Genomic DNA, 17,426 nt, shown 5'->3' with positions numbered 1-17,426 from the left:
TGTTGCTAAATATGAATATTTTGTTTCACACTGACTAGGTGTGACACTGATTGTTGTTGTTACTGTTATTATTATGGATACTTTTGGTTCCAGAAGATCCAAGGGGGATTGAGAATTATCCAAAATGATCCTGGGTGCAGAATTAAAAAGAAATGAAATGAAATGATTATTATTACATATTATTATTTGTATTGTGGTAGCACCTAGAAACCCTAGTCATGGACCTGGACCCCACTTTGCTAGGTGTTGTACATACACAGAAGAAAAAGACAGTCGTTGACCGAAAGAGTTTACAATCTAATTAGAAGACAAGAGAGAACAGATGGATACAGATAGACAGATGAGGGAGGACAAGGAGACAGTGAGACAGGACTGGTCACATGATAGGCAGTGGTCTCAGCACCCCAGTGGCCTGACAGTTGTCAGGTTTTTTGCAGGGGTCATGGCAAAAGAGAGTTTTATTGCAGTGTGACCCTGGTTAATATCTTAGAAGAGTATGTGGAGTTGTAGGGTTTGTTTTTCTATTTTCCAGAATAAAAAAATAACAGTTCTGTACCAAAGTATCTAGGAACAGTTTATCAGAGCTGGTCTAAAGATTTTTTAAAAAAGAATCTTCCTGTCAGAAATGGGATTTTCATGAAAATCAACACTGTCCACAAAGGGAAAAAAATCTATTTTTGGTAGAATTGGGAAAATCTAATTGAAGGATTGTTTTTTGGTTAGAAATATTGATCTGACACAAATCAATAGATTTAGTCTCAGAATCTCTCTCCTCTCCTGAGCCACCATGGCACTTCATGGGAGTTGTAGGTCCATGTCTCTCCTGCCCCCATCTTCCCTACAGGCCATGCTCCTTGGATGGACTCCAGCTACTATGATGAACTGTAGTATATCCCGGACTTGGCTACGCTTCTGTGATGCCTCATGGGAGTTGTAGAGTCTGAAAAATAAATTAAGATGGGACAGGAAGTCTCATGAGGCACTGCAGCAGCTCAGCCACAGGGACTCCACAGTGCAGCAAAAGAGATGGAGTCTGGCTGGGCAGAAGGTGAGAGAGTCCAAGACAAAATGTGTCCATTTGGGAAAGTCATAATGTTTTGTTTGTCAACCATGTCAAAGTGGAACATTTCAACATTCCCAAACTGAATTTTTTCAGAATTTTGTGTTCCACAAAAAAAGTTTAAATAATTTAACTTTTCATCTTGAATTGGGATGAAAACAAATATTGGAATTTCCCCTGGGATGGAAATTTCATTTTTCCGTCAGCTCTAGTAATAATGATAGAACGTCACCAACGCATACTAAAAGAGGTGTCGACAGGGATGCCAGTTACATATTCCCAAGTGCCAGGGCAAGTGGTGTTATGCAAGTCCCTTGGCTGTATTCCTGGTGCAAGGTAATGCCCAGGAATAGGGTAGCAGGACTGATGCTGATTCCTTCTCTGGAAGGGGAAGCTGAGAAATGAAAGGAGTCTCAGAGAAGTGGCTGAAAATAGAACCCAAGAGTCTTTGCTTCCAGTTCCATGGGCTAGCCTCACTTCCTTCTATTTGTACATGGGAAGCAAAGTGGAGCGCATCCTAATATATTTTAATTTGCAATGTTTAGCTGAGAGAAGAGAGAGGTGTCACAAAGTAACCAGTCACAAACAAAAATAGTGTCTTATGATCAGAAAATGCAGATAACAGGGGGAACTGCATATACATCTAGAGAAGGAACTCTGCCATACACAGTCCTGGCGCAAACATACTTGGAAATACGGTAGGTATTTCTGGTCCCCCATACTTCAGAAGAAGGAAATGAAAAACAAAGGAGGGCAATAGTGATGGATGAATTAGAGAACAAGGCACATACAAAGAGGCTGAGGAAGCTAAATTCATAGAGTTTGGCAAAAGAGAAGAGGTAACATGGTCACAGTCTATAAATACCTTCAAGGTAACAATAGAAATGAAGGAAGGGAATTATTCACACTCTCAGAAAATTGTAAGACAGGGAGCAATGGCCTAAAGCTAAGAAAGAAAAAGTTTTGCTAGATATTAGAACAAAGTTCTGAACAAAAAAAGAGCAACTGAGTAGTTTAATAGGCTGTCAGAGGAATTGGTCAATGCACCATACATGCCACTCTTATACAACCAGCTAGATATGATATCCCTGAGAAACACAGTGAGTAGTATAGTAAAATACAAAAGGCTCAGGTTGGATTAATCAAGCAACCTTTTCTGGCCTTACAGTCTATGATTCAAAAGGTGTCACACAGATGTTATTAACTGGGATCAGGAAGCAGATCCACTTTTCAAAACTAGACCAACTCCTTTCTTGTATTCCTCTCTTTTATGTTCCTTATCCATCAATTACACCCTCAGTCTCCAAATGTGGATAAATACTAAATTGTCCCTCTTCACACTGATTTGCTTCCTATTCATTTGAAAGAGATGTCAGGAGACTCAGAAGAGCGAGTATGGGAATGGTTGTTACTTCACAATTCGTTGAGCCAAGAGAATAGCTGATGCAGAGGATTGTAGGAATCAATCTCAAAATCACTACCAGTGAGTAAATGGGCATTTCCAAGAGTATGTAAAGAAAATGTTTTCATACTGAAGAAATTAAAGGAACCTACTTTTCTTATCACACTTTAGAAGCCAACTCCTCCTATATACCCTTATTCAAGGGATAGGGACCATTCTGGGACAGACATTTCGTTTGGAGAAGCTTCCTACTTGGAGAAAGTGAACAGTATCTTTCAAACTCAAATCCAGAGTCTTCATTTTACAAATTGTCTTTGATAGCTCTGTTCAGTCCTTAGAAATGAGGGGGAATCTGTTCAGCCAGATCTATGGCACAGCTAGATTGACTCTCAGATAGGTGTGCTAGCAAACTCATAAAACATTGCCAAGTACACTGTGAGTTATGCAGATAATTTCATATTCCACAAGGCACCCAACAGGCAGTATTCAGTTGCTTAAGCTACTGAGGGAGGAACTAGGCAAGCGTTGTTACAAGTGGGACTAACCAACTCCCTATGCACAATATACTCAGATAACCAATCAAAGATGCCTCTCTCGTTGGCATCTAGCCAAATTCTTGTGTAAACGGCAGCCAATAATCAGATGGTTTACAGCACAATTACAGAGCAAGTGCCAAAGCAAATGCCTAGTGTACAGCACACAGACATACCCTTCACCACTATCCAGGAGCAGCAGTCAGTAGAACGGCTGCACATCTGACCCAAGGGTGATGTGCACTCCAGCTTCACATCTGACTGATAGCGTGTCTTGTAGAACAGTGCTTTTTTTCCTATTTCACATTGGGCAGTGCCCCTAGCACACATGGGGAGAAGAGACCTGTGCCTGGTTTCTCATTGACACTCCTTTACTGGCTTGTCCCTGAAAAGGGTTTTGCAAAGAGATGAGGATTGCATTATTCCTGCCCTAAAACTAGAGTGACTTGTTAGCTCGTTGAACAACTTTTGAGGTCCGAAACCTAGCTCACTGGCCTAGAAGGCAGAACATGCCCACTCTTCCCTTCTAGCCCATACGCTCTTGTGCCTGCATGCACTAGGGTGCTTTCAGATATGTTGGAGCTGCATGAGAGGAGCACAGCCGTGTAATAACAGTTACTCCAGCTTTTGTCAGGAAACATGCATGGAAGTAATATGCTTCCGACTGCCTCTAGGGATGTGCAGGAACTTTGCTTGCACATCTCAGTAGTGAACTGAGGTCTAGATGGCCTTCCCATTGCTACATCATATCATTTTATGAATTCCACCAGTTTTTTTCTTTACCATATCTTTTAAAATGGGAAATACATGAGATTTTAAATGTGATTCCCCTGTATCTTTAAAATTATTAAGGAAAATTCTCTGAAGTACCATCCTTGTGTGTCTAAACCTGGGGTCTCAAACACGGGGCCCACGTGGATTGGGCCTATTGTGTCTCATCTTGAGAGGTGCTGAGCACCCTCTGAGCAGTACTTAAATTAACACTTGCACAATCAGATTTTAAGCATCTAATTTCTTGAAAAAGATCTTGTTACCCTAACAAAGCTCTAATACCCTCAGTACAAGGCAGGTGGGATTTTCAAAAGTGCTTCAACTGAATCATGGAAAAACTCCTATGGAGTTTAGTGGACACAGTGTTAGATAATGCTGAGTATTCTGAAAAACGTACTCTATTTTTTTAAAGGCCGAAGAAATGGCAAGTGTTGACTTCTTGTGGTCTTAAAACTTATCTTTGTAATGTCTGGTGCTGAAAATCACTGATAATTCTCTTGGCCAAGAAACAAAGCAGGAAAGTTGGTTTTTAAAAAATGCATCACTCTTTTCTTCCTAGTTTGTTTAAAAATATCCTCAGTCTGGAGGAATCAAGATAAATACTTCCAGAATTTATATTCTTGAAAATCTGGAATGAATTAAAAGAACAGAAAAGCACCATGGATCTACTCCACCTTGATAGAAGTTGTTACTTGCATTCAGGAACTTTGTTAAAATAATCTACAGTTATATGCAACAGCTTAAATCATCGTATTTCAGAACAGCTATTTAACTGATGTAATCATAGTTATTTTAAATACGTATCTATTAGCACTTATAATGAATGTAATCTTCAAGGGGAAATAACTTCTCAGATACAGGATTTTTCTCTTCAGAAATGTCATATGTTGCTGTCTTGGTTGTAAGCTCCTCTGGCATGGACTCACTCTTTCATTTCTTTGTAAAGCATCTTGTACACACTATAAAATAATAACTATAATAACAATTTTACAATATAATGTAACCATTTTTTTAAAATTACATAATCTTTCTTTCAAGTGATTTCTCAGTATAAGTACATCAGTAAGAGCAGCTGATTGGAGATCTGCAATGATAGCTGTTTTGTAGATATCTCTGCAGAAAATGCCTTTGACTAGTAAAATTTAAATCTCTTTATAAATGCATTCCATCTTTTGAAATTAGCTAATCATTTTTGGTCATTTAACAGCAATGTTATTTACTGGCTAACAGTTGCTTTAGTGAAAAAGTCAGAGAAAATGAATCATCTTCTAGCAACCTGCTATCCACCTGCCCGTATGGTAACAGCTGTATTAACCTGATTTGGTTTGTTTATTGGGAAATTTCCTTTTATTATTATTTGCAAGCCAGAGAATCGGGAGAGGATTCCATGATGGCAGTTTTACAAAGAATAAGCCCAGTGCATGAACTTAAGAAATCTACCCAGAGTTAAGGTTCCAAGGTCACATCCAGAATCAGGAAGGAGAACTATAAATTACAAAGCATTGGACTGCAGCCAAGCCCAGGGGAAGCTACATTTAGCATATCATTCTCTAAGCAGCAGGATGAAACCTTAACCCCCTTTCAGACAGAATTTGAATGGAATTTGTTTTAAGAACATTTTGATTGAAATATCATCAATTGACTTTCCAAGACAACTCTGAAACGGATTGCAATCACACATAGGGGGAGAGGACAGCCTTGTCAACCAGCCTAAAATGATGATGAGGATGATGATACAGCCCCATAAAATATTTATGAAAACCAGACGAATCTCTGTGCTAGCAACATGCTGATATTATAACAGAGACTTCAAATAAACTCTTGACATTAGCTTAAGCTCAGATTTCTCCCAACATAAATCAAAGGTTGAACAACAACGTGACACATCTATTTTTAAGTAAAAATCGCTGCACAGGTTATTATTACTAAGATAATTAAAACAGTGTGAATGTGATTATGTTTTATTTGTATGACAATAGTGCATATAGGCCACAGTCAGGATTGCTCTAGGTGCCGTACTTCCATACAATAGGATGTAATTGGAATGTAAGCTCTTTGAGGCAAGGGCTGTAATTTTGTGTGGGTGTACAGAGCCTACTAAAACGGGACTCTGATCCCTGATTGGGGCCCATAAGAGCGACCACAATGTAAATAATAACAATAAAGACAAAATATAAAATAAAAACTTGTGAAATTTTAATCTGTTTTATGGGGAAAATAATGGTTACTTCAATGGATAGGAGAATTATATTATACTTAAGGATGCCTGCCCTTTTCTTAATTCTTTCTTAACCAAATAAATAACTAAAACAATCCACACCAATCCATGTTTCTTTTTTTTGTAAAAGCTCTGCCTGCAGGCAGACCTGACAGACTGTTCCATTAATTCACAGACCCATATTTAAAGACATGAGAAAATATTGTCAGTCTCTGTGGGGAAAAGAGTCAGCTCGAAAGTCCTTACCCCCTGCCTGCAAAAGAACAGTATTGGCATCAAGTGCTGAGACTGCTGCCATCCTGCCATTTTGGCAAGGAAAAAAGGTGAGGGAAAGCAACTGAATAAATGCAGGTGAATTTGGGGAGGGTAGAAAGGAGACAGAAGAGATTAATAGTTTATTGGACAATAGTTGAATCATATTGCACTTACTGTAACTAATAAGTAGGTGTGGACCACTTTTCTTGTAAATTATAACTGATCATCTAAAGTACTGTCCACACGCATTTTGTGAATATGGAAATTAATATCAGACAATCTTAATTCTGTGGTGGTGTATATCAGAATCACTGTTGTTAACAAAGACAATTAAATGGTTGGGGTTGCAGATCAGCTGCTGTTGTAGGAGATTTTTTCCTATAAGTGTGATTTAAGTATTGCTTTTTGACAAATCTGGAAGAGAACATTCCCATGGCACAGGAATGAATTTGTGCCTAGTTCTGTTGGATGTTGAAACCTGTGTTGGATGAGATGAGCACCTGCAGTCTGGAGTGACAGACATAAGTGCTTTATGTGGAGTAATCTAAATATACTTGTGGTCACTTGATAACCTGCTGAAGTAAGTTAGTTTCAATCACTGCAGACTGGAATGGAATTGTCAATCAATCTAATTTGAAAAATCATAAAAACATTTTCACTACCTAACAATTTAAAGTTCTGTTATATGGTCTTTTTTTAATATTTGGACTAAATGAAAGAAATAATTACACTCTAAATTGCAACACAAAGATCAGATTCATGGTGTACTAATCTTTATGTACCTAGAGTCTCATATGTTTTATTAGCCCAGACTCTACTTTGCAATTTCATCCATTGTTTATGGATTATTATTGTTTCCTAAATGAATTTTGTGACTCCTGAGAAATAAGTTATCCAAAGTTTCAGAGACCAAAGCTCTTTATTTTCTTGCCAAATGAAATAAATGCAAGTGTCACTTTGACTTCATGGACAGCTCCATTTTATGCACTGGTTTAATTTTCTTTAACTGGTATATTTTGGGTTTCTAAAATTATTATTTTGCTAATGCAGCTCACATACTGCATGGTAGGTCTAAGGCTGGCTGTGTGAAAAACTATAATTAAATATTATAGTAAAAGATGGTGATTTGCATTTGTATATATCTTCCATCAGAAGATCTAAACAGTAAAAAAAATTACTGAATTTAGTTTAACCAAGTTTAGTGAATAATATTATCACCATTTTAAAGATACCAAAACTAAGACACATTGGCTCAAATTTTCAAATTTGGATGCCTAACATTAGGCACTTAACTATGACCCTGATCCTGCAAACTCATATGTGGGTAACTTTATGTGCGTGAACAGGCACACTGAACAAAATGAAACTACTAACATACATAAAGATCTTCATGTGTAAGTAACAGCAGGATCAAAAGTAGTCTGATTGTGGTGGATCTGGCCCATCCACAGCTCACACTGAAGTTAATGAATGCTGAAAAACTGGTATTTTTATTTAGGTACTTAAATGCAGATTTAGGTGTCTAATCATAGGCAGCCAAGTTTGAAAATTGTGCTCAGAAAGCTTAAGTACTTGATCCTGCAACCCCTACTCATATGAATCATTACTACTATCTCAAGTAGTCTCATTTTCTTAGATTAACTTACTTAAGAGGTTGGTTGTTGTGTGAACAAGAATTAGAAGATTGAGCCCTAAGAGACTTTACCAAGATCATGGAAGTCTTTTGGCAGCATTGGAAACTGAAAGCATGTCTCCTGGCTAACAGCCTTGTGTCTTAATCCCAAGAGCATCCTCTATCCCTTTCTCCCAGAACAAGGATTTGGACCTTATAGTAAGCACGGTTCTTTGTGATTAAGAGTGAAAGGCCATTTCTGGAGGTTTTGAAATACATTTTAAATGAAGTATTTTAAGGGATGTGGTGTAATTGTCGAGTTTGCATATTTAATAGACATTTGGCTATAAACATTCTAAGAAAAGTGCCTAGTTAATATCAGTTTGACAGTAAATTGGCACAATGCTGAGCTCCTATGCATCAAATTAGCATTGATCTGCAAAATGTTTCTGAAAGGTTTCTTAAGTCTGCCAACTTTTCAAATCAATTTTGGAGAAAAGGGCTTCGGCTGGTTTTTGAAGTTTGATAAACTTTTCAAATTTTCTATCATGAGACTGCAGACCTTTCCAATCTTTGCTTTTGAAATGCTAATTCTTTTCAAATGTTGTTGTTTTTCCCCATCCTCATTCAATAATAATCAATTCTGTTTTAATTTGTTTCTTCTCTGTATGTACAGTTTTAAAGTCTCTTTCTCTCTGAGTTCACAGAGCCCGACATTACAAGTGAGCAGGTCCCTGCGTAGATAGATACTCTTTCAGCAAGGCATTGTGTAGAGAGCATGTACTGAACATGCAGGAATACTGGTGCTTGGTAGTCTACTCTGGGTACATAATCGCTTCCAGGTGGAATGTAAGGAACTGGCTTTGAGCCATAATGTTGTAAATGGTTTTGATTCTGGCTGCCTAAGAGATTGCGCCTCTTTCTGTGTGATATTAATACAGCTGTGATTACCAGAGGCAATAAAGCTCAAACTCCCTCAATTAATACAAGATTAATAATATGGCAGCAGAAAATGCTCTGTGAAGGGTTCACGGCTTTGGAACTTATTCCTGTTCCGGTGTGGTCTGCCAGAGACTGGCTTTGTTAACCCTCCCGGCATACTGTAAAGTCAACATTTCTCTTGGGCTTTCTATCAGGGGTAGGTTGAAGTTGGTGTCAATGGGTGGTGTCTGAATGAGGTTAATCTGGAAAGAGAAGGGATTATTCCATGTTTTATGTTCCTGGTTGGTTTCAGTGAACTTGGTTGGTTGTATTTTGCTATATTGATTTTTAATTATGAATTTTCATTCTTGACAACACCCAGAGCTATGGACCGGAGCTGTGCAACCTGAAGCAAAATAAATAAGACAAAATGCTGACATTTTTCTGTATAGTTTTACATTTATCTTAATCTAGATAGAAATACAAATGATGAATAATGTAACTTCACCAAATTACTGAACCTTTTGCCTAAAATAAGCTATAACAGCTACCCAAGTGCCCTGCCAGTGGCATTCTGTACGAGCACAGAATACAGAGGTTCATGAACTAGAGCCCTCTCCCCTAGAGCAGTGGAAATTGCATGTGTTTTGGGGTGAACATATCTGAATGGGCTGTTTAATGGTTGCTTATAATTATGGGATGGATTATTGGAGCAGCTTTGTGAGCTCTCCCACCAATACAAAGTGGCTCTAAAACCAATATAGCTAGCCCCAGAAGGCTCACCTCAGGGTAAGGGGATCTCCTGGTGGAATAGTGTCAGTGGGGCACCTCTGATACCATCCCCTCCAAGCTGTCTTATTCTCCCTTGTGCTTTGGTGGATTTATGCTGGGGGCCAGACTGATGTACAATCAGCCCATGATCGAGGAAGTGGAAAGGTGGCTTTGATGACACGTCCTTGTTGTGCTATATGCTGCTCAGCTGAAGCGGTGGATCTGGGTTTCAATAGTACTAATACGTATATTTGCAGTTGCAATGAGGCCCAGCCTCCTCGTCTGTTCCTGCAAAACGAGTTTTGGCTGAAAATCAGACTGCCTGTTTTTCTACCTTCTCTCAAAACTTCCAGTGATGTCTGTGTGGGTGCTTCATGTTCAAGGAATGCACTTGTGACCAACCTCACCAAAGGCCCTGTGAGAATTAAGGAAAAAAGTAGGTAGAAACAATGTTGTTTCTTTGGCTCATCTGAATTCAGAGAGAAATATCAGCTCCTGTCTGATGATGTAGGTTCACATGTTTATGATTTCTATCAGTTAGAACTCTGTTAATCACTTTCTGCTGTTTCATCCTTTAACATGAATTCACTTGGAGCTGTGAAATGCACCATTTTTGCCATGACTAATTTGTGAAATCTGTCACCTTCCTTTGTGGTTTGAATTGTACCCTAGTTAAACATCATTGTTAATTAGAAAAATCTGTGGTTTGTTTCCTACAAGTAAACTTTATTTCTCTTCTGTCCTCAATGTTCACTTGAAAGGTGTGATTCCATAGTCACTTATCTTTTGTGACTAATGAAAAATGACTTGAAAGCCAGTTTTGGCTGGATTTGCACACACTGTGTTTTAGCTTTTGCTCTTTTACTTTAGCTCAGTGTGCACATTGGGCTCACTCCTGCTCCAGTGGAAGCTTTGACGAGAGCTTCAGTTAAAGCAAATTTGGTCACGTATTTAGGCTGGATAAAATATATTTTTTATAATTGACAGATAATATCAATGTTTATTTTTAAGGATTTCCCCAACAATTTTTATCAATTTAAAGGTTTACTGTTGTGGGAAATCATGGAGGGGTCAGACAATAATTATTTAATGATAGTAGATGTTGAGAATCAAAAATCAAAGCATTAAACCATTAGAACACAAGTTGTCAAGGTCACATGTCAAAATATATCAAGTAGATGTTCTTAAATCAAACTCTAATAAATAATCAACACCATTTTTCTTACTTTGCCAATCTGTAAGTTTTGACTATTTGTAATGGAATTATTTTTCATCTTTGTGTGTGTATGGTGAAATCAATGTTTACCAACATTTACTGATAAATATCTAATGCTTCCAAACCTAATTACTTTGCATTTACCATCTGAATATATTTCTCCCAGCACTTGCCACAATGGTGTGAAAAATAGAAAAGCATATTTCACAATGTATGTACCCTCTACTGATTATATTTTAAACTGGTGGTAAAACTAAATACAAAATAATCATAATAATAAATATTGTATACCCTATATATACAATAAATATTCTGGCAGTATTGATCTCATCTATAATCAGTCGTATTAATCTTTTGTTTTTCACATATTATAAACACTATCGTGTGGGCACTCCACAAGAGGAACTCCTACTTAGGATTGGGCCCTAAATTCCGATAGGTTCAGTGGTTTGGTTAAAGTGCCACAGATGTTTACAGCTTCTTAATATGTTAATTGCTCACTGATGAGATGTCTTGTTCATCCATACTGTTATCCATATTGTTCATCCACCTTGTGTAATTCACAGCCTCCAACAAATCTAGTAAACCATTATTTCATTATTTCTGTCACCAAAAAACAATGATAAATGGTCTTATTTTTAAGATCAGTAAGAATAGTGTAATGGAGTATAGTAGAGTTTATTGGCTGCACATGCCAAAGTGGAATTAGGCTATTAATATTACTGGGACTAGAATTTGGCCTGAACACTCTTGACCCTTAGCACAGTACCCTTACAGGGTAAATCCAATTATTTTAATGATTGATTTTAATTTCCTGATATTAGGAGGGGAGTTAAATTTAACATAGCTTGAGCATCTCTCTGTCTCTCTACCCATTTTTACTTTAACTTTCCTTCTCACCGCTCTGCTCCTATGGTGTTCTGTTTTCTTGCTAATTTCAGACTCTACCTCATTTAGGTTAATCATGTCCTGTCTGAAATACAATCAACTAAATAGATAAGATCAGGAGCATTTCTACAGACAGGAGAGTGAGCAATTCTGAGTTTCGTGCTGTAATTTAACCAGGGGTGAAAGTAAGTTAAAGGACTTACCAGTATGCCGAAGTCCCGAGCAGGGGGCGTGGCATCAACCGGAAGAGGCGGGGCCTTTAAATACCCAGGCCCTTTAAATCACCCTCGGAGCTCCGGCCACCGCTACCCCGGGGCTCCGGCAGCGGGGCTCGGGTGGCGCTTTAAAGGGCCCAGGGCTCCGGCCGCTGCAGGGAGCCCCAGGCCCTTTAAATTGCCAGCCTTGGGAAGCCAGTCCGGTCTGGCATGGTGTACCGTCTCTTGCCGGTACGCCATACCGGACCGTACTGGCTTACTTTCACCTCTGAATTTAACCCATCATCATAAACCAGAAAGAAAATATTCAGGATTATCTAAGGTGGATCTTCAGTACTACTTTCCTTCCAGTCATCTAACCCATTCCTGCTCCCACTGAAGGAACTGGTAAAATTCCTTTGGATGTCTGTGGGAGTAGGATTGGGTCCTTATGCTGTTGTAAGGCAACCCATGCCCCTTACTATATACAATGCATTGAACTCTGAAGTATTGAAGCCATCTTATTATAAGCTATTTACTTACCACTACTATGTGCTAATCACCAGATAGCAATAAAAGCTTTTACACTCCCATCCTGTCTGTGATCAGCAGAAACATAAAAAGCATATTAGCCAATTGATTTTTGGCATTAATTGTGAGTCAGGAGCAGTGCACTGAGTACATAGAAATTTTTCAAGCAGGAAAATTCAATTTTAGTTTTTTAAAAGTGATTTTAGAAGATACTCAAACATGCCTAATAGACACACTTTTCAAATAGCATAAAGCAAAAAGTAGTTCTTAGCTTACATAAAGATTTGAATAAATGTTAAAAAGCCAAATTCTCCTGATATTCCATAATCTGTAAATGTTCATCACAAATGCAGCAAATATGCATGAAGTTTCTCAACAGACATTTTGGTTACAAGATTTAAAAGGCATATCAAAATCTTCAACCATATGTAACCCCTATAAAACTTTCACAGATTCCAAAGACCAATCAGTTGCAACTTCCACCTTTCATATCCCTTTTCAGTAAGTTGCAAAAGAAAATCAGAATTCACTGTTTTATTTTACAGCTCTGGTGATATATAAATAAATCATCAACACATGCTCATTGATGTCTCCATACAAATAATTAGAATCATAGAATAAAGTCTTGACCTTCTGTTATGACACTTCCTAAATTTTTTTGGTGCTTGAAACTAGTGCTCAGAAAATATACTTCACACCATATAAACAAGGATGTTTCAAGAGTGGGTGGGAGGGGTTCAGGTCACTTTCACTTATTTTTTTCTACATTTGATTCTGCCATGTATATTGAGTTATTATTGATTATCAATCACTGTAGCAGTCTACAATATGGGTTGAATTGTTACATGTAATTGCTGTTGAAAGTTTGCTTCATTAGAAGCAAACTTGGATTAGATCTCCAGAAGCCACATTTTCACAGTGCTCCTCCATATGGTGGTGTAATCTAGCCTGGGTACTTAATATTTTTTTTTATTATTTACTTTGCTCAGAACTCCAATAACCTTGGTGACCGCTGTCTTTGTGTTCAACGGGGCTAGGTAGCAGGTGTCAGCAAAAGTTTAATTTGGAAGCTCATGAATTCTAAAGAGGAGCTTAACTATTATCCCCAACACTGGGAGCTTCCATGGCCTACTCCTGGAAAAAAGCAAATCCCGTGAACATGAAAGGAATTTATGAGATGCCAGTCATCTGACGAAATGAAATCTTTTCAGGATAAACAAGGGATGGCTTTTTTATCCGGTGATAATTAATAATAAATTAGACTACATTTCTAATTTGTGAGAATTCCTTATATGAGACCATTAACGTTTACTATTCAACTTCCTAACTGGCAATGTCTGTGGCCAGAGTTCTTCAAAATTGTAAAAACAATGAGGTGTACTTGTGGCACGTTAGAGACTAACAAATTTATTTGGGCATAAGCTTTTGTGGGCTAAAACCCACTTCATCAGATGCTTTGTGGGTTTTAGCCTCTAAGGTGCCACAAGTATTCCTCGTTATTTTTGCTGATACAGACTAACACAGCTACCACTCTGTAACCTTCAAAGCTGTAACGTTTAAATCTTGAAACAAAATACATCATGGTACCCTTCTGACACAAATAATGTGCATCTCTGTTTTTTTATAAACAGATTAAAGTTAAACTGTACACATTTCCATCTGAAGATAGACTAGTTATAGGAAGAAAGCTACATTAAACTGACTTCATGGGCTTCCTAAACCCCCAGAAGCCTAAAAATTGGACTTGAGGCTACAACCTTGCTTTTTTACGTCTAGTTATTTCACTACCGATATCAAAGGATCCTAGACATTAGAAATGGAAAATGGCTGATAGACATTTAGCTCCTTCACCTGCCAATACAACATTGTCCACTATACAATATTTTCCACTGCTTTGTTTAGTCAAGTTTTAAATGGCTCAGGTGGCATGGTACAGTACTGTACAGTCTGAGTGGTCTAATCTGAATTAGACAAAAATCAAGATTAATATAGATTATGCTCTAGAAGAAAATAATTTTGATTAAATGAATGTAATTCTATTTATAAAATGAGAAAATTAGAGTGAGTTAGCTCCCCTTAGTATGTTTATAGTTTGAGCCCTGAAGAGAAAGGGTGAGTTAGAAGTAGGAATAGAATTGCAACCTATTGTGATTTTTTTATTTTACCAATGTATAATCAAGGGACTTTGTATAGAAATATTTTTAAAGAAGAAACATATATCTTGTGAAAGACCCGTTCATTTATTTGAAACGTAATTTAAAGCATGTATTAACCCCTTGCATTTCTGGTGTATAGTGTAAGGATTTATGAGCATCTTTTGAAATGTGCACTACCCTGCACAGACAGAGGCAAGGCATTGGTGGAACTGTGCATTACCCCATCAGTATGTATTCGGGAATTGGCCCAGGCTACTTTTTTGACCAGCTAGAGCAGCTCATTGGGAGCTGTTATGGTCTGCCATGCCAATGAGGGTTTAGGGATTCTCAAGCCCACAAATCTCCCAGCTGCAGAGCAACGTGAACTACATTTCCTGCTAAAAATCCTTACCTTGTTCTCCCGGGGACAAAAATTGACGCACATATGCAAGAAGCTGCATTACTAAAATGCAACTACAGGGAGAACAGAAATCAAACCACTGGGCCACCCAATGGACTAATCGAAGAACCATTTCCACGGGAGTTGGCGGTCAAGGGAAGCTTGGGGCCAAAGTCTTGCAGTTAATCAAAACTCTCAGTAACTTCAGGCTCAGGTCCTGAGCACACGGGGCAGCAGTTGGCTCCTAGACATCCCCCGCCCCCCCAGCAGACAACAGGGTGTTTGGGTTTTTTTTCTTAATAGTCTGGTAGTTTGAGGAGCAGGTGTCAGCCCGAGTCTCCTGCTTTTCAAAGCCGCTCTCCCCGTGGGGGTGGTGTTAAAACTGCTGCCCAGAGCGGGTCCCAAGTTTGTTTGTTTGTTTGTTTGCAAATTGCCCCCGCCCCGCCGCGAGTCCCTGGGGCCCAGGCCAGCGCCAGGTGCCGGGGCCGCGCCCGTGGGCGTCCTGTCCCCACCCGCGGGCTCCGCCAGGCGCCGCCCCAGCCGCGCTGCCCCGGAGTGCCGGGAAAGTTTCTCCGCGCCGCTCGCGAGCGGGACTTTCCCGAAGTCGGGGCGCGGCGGGACCCCGGGGGCTGCTCCGCGCGCGCTCGGCCGCCCGGCGGTGACCCCTCCCCGGGGCCGCGCTGGGGGCGGACCTGCGCGAACTGACCTGGCCACGCGGGAGCAGCGCCCCCTCCTCTGCGGGCGGCTCAGCGCATCCTCCGGCCGGGGGCTCCGCGCCGCCCCGCTGGGCTCCCGCGGCTCCGTCTGGGCACTTCCGCGCCTCCCCGCCGGCAGGACGCAGGGAGCTGGGCTGGGAGGAGAAAAGTGGGACAGTCAGCCCGGGGCTTGCAGGCGGCTGCCTCCCCCCGCGCCCCGCCGCCTCCTGCCGCCGCGCCGGGCTCCCTGCACTGGCCGGGGAGGCTCCCAGGGAAGTGATGCTCCTGCCTCCCGGCAAGGCTGGGCAGCGCGGGCTCTGAAGGGCTGAGCTGAGAGCCGGCTCCCTTTCCCCTCGCCTCTCCGCCGCCGCCGCCTCCTCCGCCATGGCAACACGGGAGGCAGCCTGCCAGCCCCCTGCCCTGCTCTGCCACGGCTCGGAGCCGGCGTCCCCAGCCCCGGGAGCTGGGGAACAGACCCCTTCTTTGTCACTTGCCTCTTGGCCAGAGGCGGGGGCGGTGGGGGGAGGCTGTCACGGCGGCTCCACTTGGCTCAGCGCTCTGCGATTTGTCTGAGCAAGGGGGCTTGCTCGCGCTTATTAATGCAAATCTAATGAAGTAAAGTCAGAGCTCCCTGGGGGAAGGGGGAGCAGGTGCTGGTTTGTTTCAGGCTGGGAAATGAATGTGGAGGCACGGTTATTTATTTTTTTCTAAGTATCTAATCACTCTCAGTTTCCGAAGGATGAAAGTACATGTGGAGACATTTCAATGCCTTCACATTTCCAGAGTGGTATTTCCCTTTAAAGTTTTACATGCATCCCCCCCGCTTCCCCCCCCCCCCACACACACACCACAAAGCTGCTGAATTATGCATTGTCTGCAGGGGAAATTAATTTTGATCAAAACAGGGGAGTTTGTTTTAAAAACATATATACACCTATTGTTTGCCACTAAGCTGCATAATAACTCTGATCATTCTGAATATTTGACTAAGACATTTCAAATCCTAAAGGGAAAGTTGCAGAAAAAGGAAATCCCAACCAGCTACAAGATTCCTTAGATCTCCAGGAGAGAAAAATTCCTTTTTAGGGCACAGAAGAGAATCTTTTTATATATATATATTTGTACTTTAGTCCAGAAATACACGGATATGTTTGTACTTTAGTCCAGAAATTCAATCTTGGGCTGTTAAGAGGAGGCATGCCCCAAGTTTGCCCTCCAAAAGTTTCTGATTGTGAGTAATAATCCAAAGGGGGTAAGTGCTAGAAGTAACTGGAAGAAAACTGAAGTGATGTAGATCTTGAACAATATTACAGAACTAGATGTGTTATGACCTGTGCATGTGAACCAAGGAGCTTTGTCTGGAAGCTAGAATGTTAGGTGTATAATGCATAGAAGGTAGCTCTTGCACTCTCTACTGGCAGATGCTACTTTTCTGATCCTTTCCTGCACAGCTCCACTGCAGAATAAACAATCAGAAATTCTATGCGGAAATACTACACAAGAATGCTCTCTGTGGCATACGTTCCAGTTGTTTGGCCTAATAAAGTGTGGCCACCTGGATAAAATCATAATCAGGAACAGTCAGATGAAACAATACCCCCAGAGCACTGGATCAGCTAGATGGCATTCTGCTCTCCTGGCCCTCTCCTCGGCATGTAGAATGGAGGAAACCCAGGGCAAACCTTTATATCAGGTTGGCCTTGCAGCAGAGTGGCTCTACAGAGATGTGCTCCAGAGATGTGGAGAGAGTGGCAATATCCAAGGGGACATGATTGTGACCATTGGAACTTTTGCAAATAGGCCCTTCAGGCATGATAAATGAGC

The 17,426-nt window shown here is 40.4% G+C and overlaps 1 protein-coding gene across 1 annotated transcript in view; it reads right to left on the bottom strand.

Moving 5' to 3' along the window:
- The window catches only part of CHST8 (carbohydrate sulfotransferase 8), a 274,130-nt gene extending 258,082 nt beyond the window's left edge, over positions 1-16,048 (bottom strand). Inside the window, exon 1 of the mRNA XM_073307883.1 lies at positions 15,614-16,048. The gene's annotated coding sequence lies outside the window, so the exon portion shown is untranslated. The remainder of the gene's footprint in view (positions 1-15,613) is intronic.
- Positions 16,049-17,426: the final 1,378 nt, after the last annotated feature.

Source organism: Lepidochelys kempii, chromosome 12 (genome assembly GCF_965140265.1).
Source record: "Lepidochelys kempii isolate rLepKem1 chromosome 12, rLepKem1.hap2, whole genome shotgun sequence".
Lineage (NCBI taxonomy): Eukaryota > Metazoa > Chordata > Testudines > Cheloniidae > Lepidochelys > Lepidochelys kempii.
Note: the sequence above shows the minus strand (reverse complement) of the source record. Positions and strands in the feature narration are given on the sequence as shown.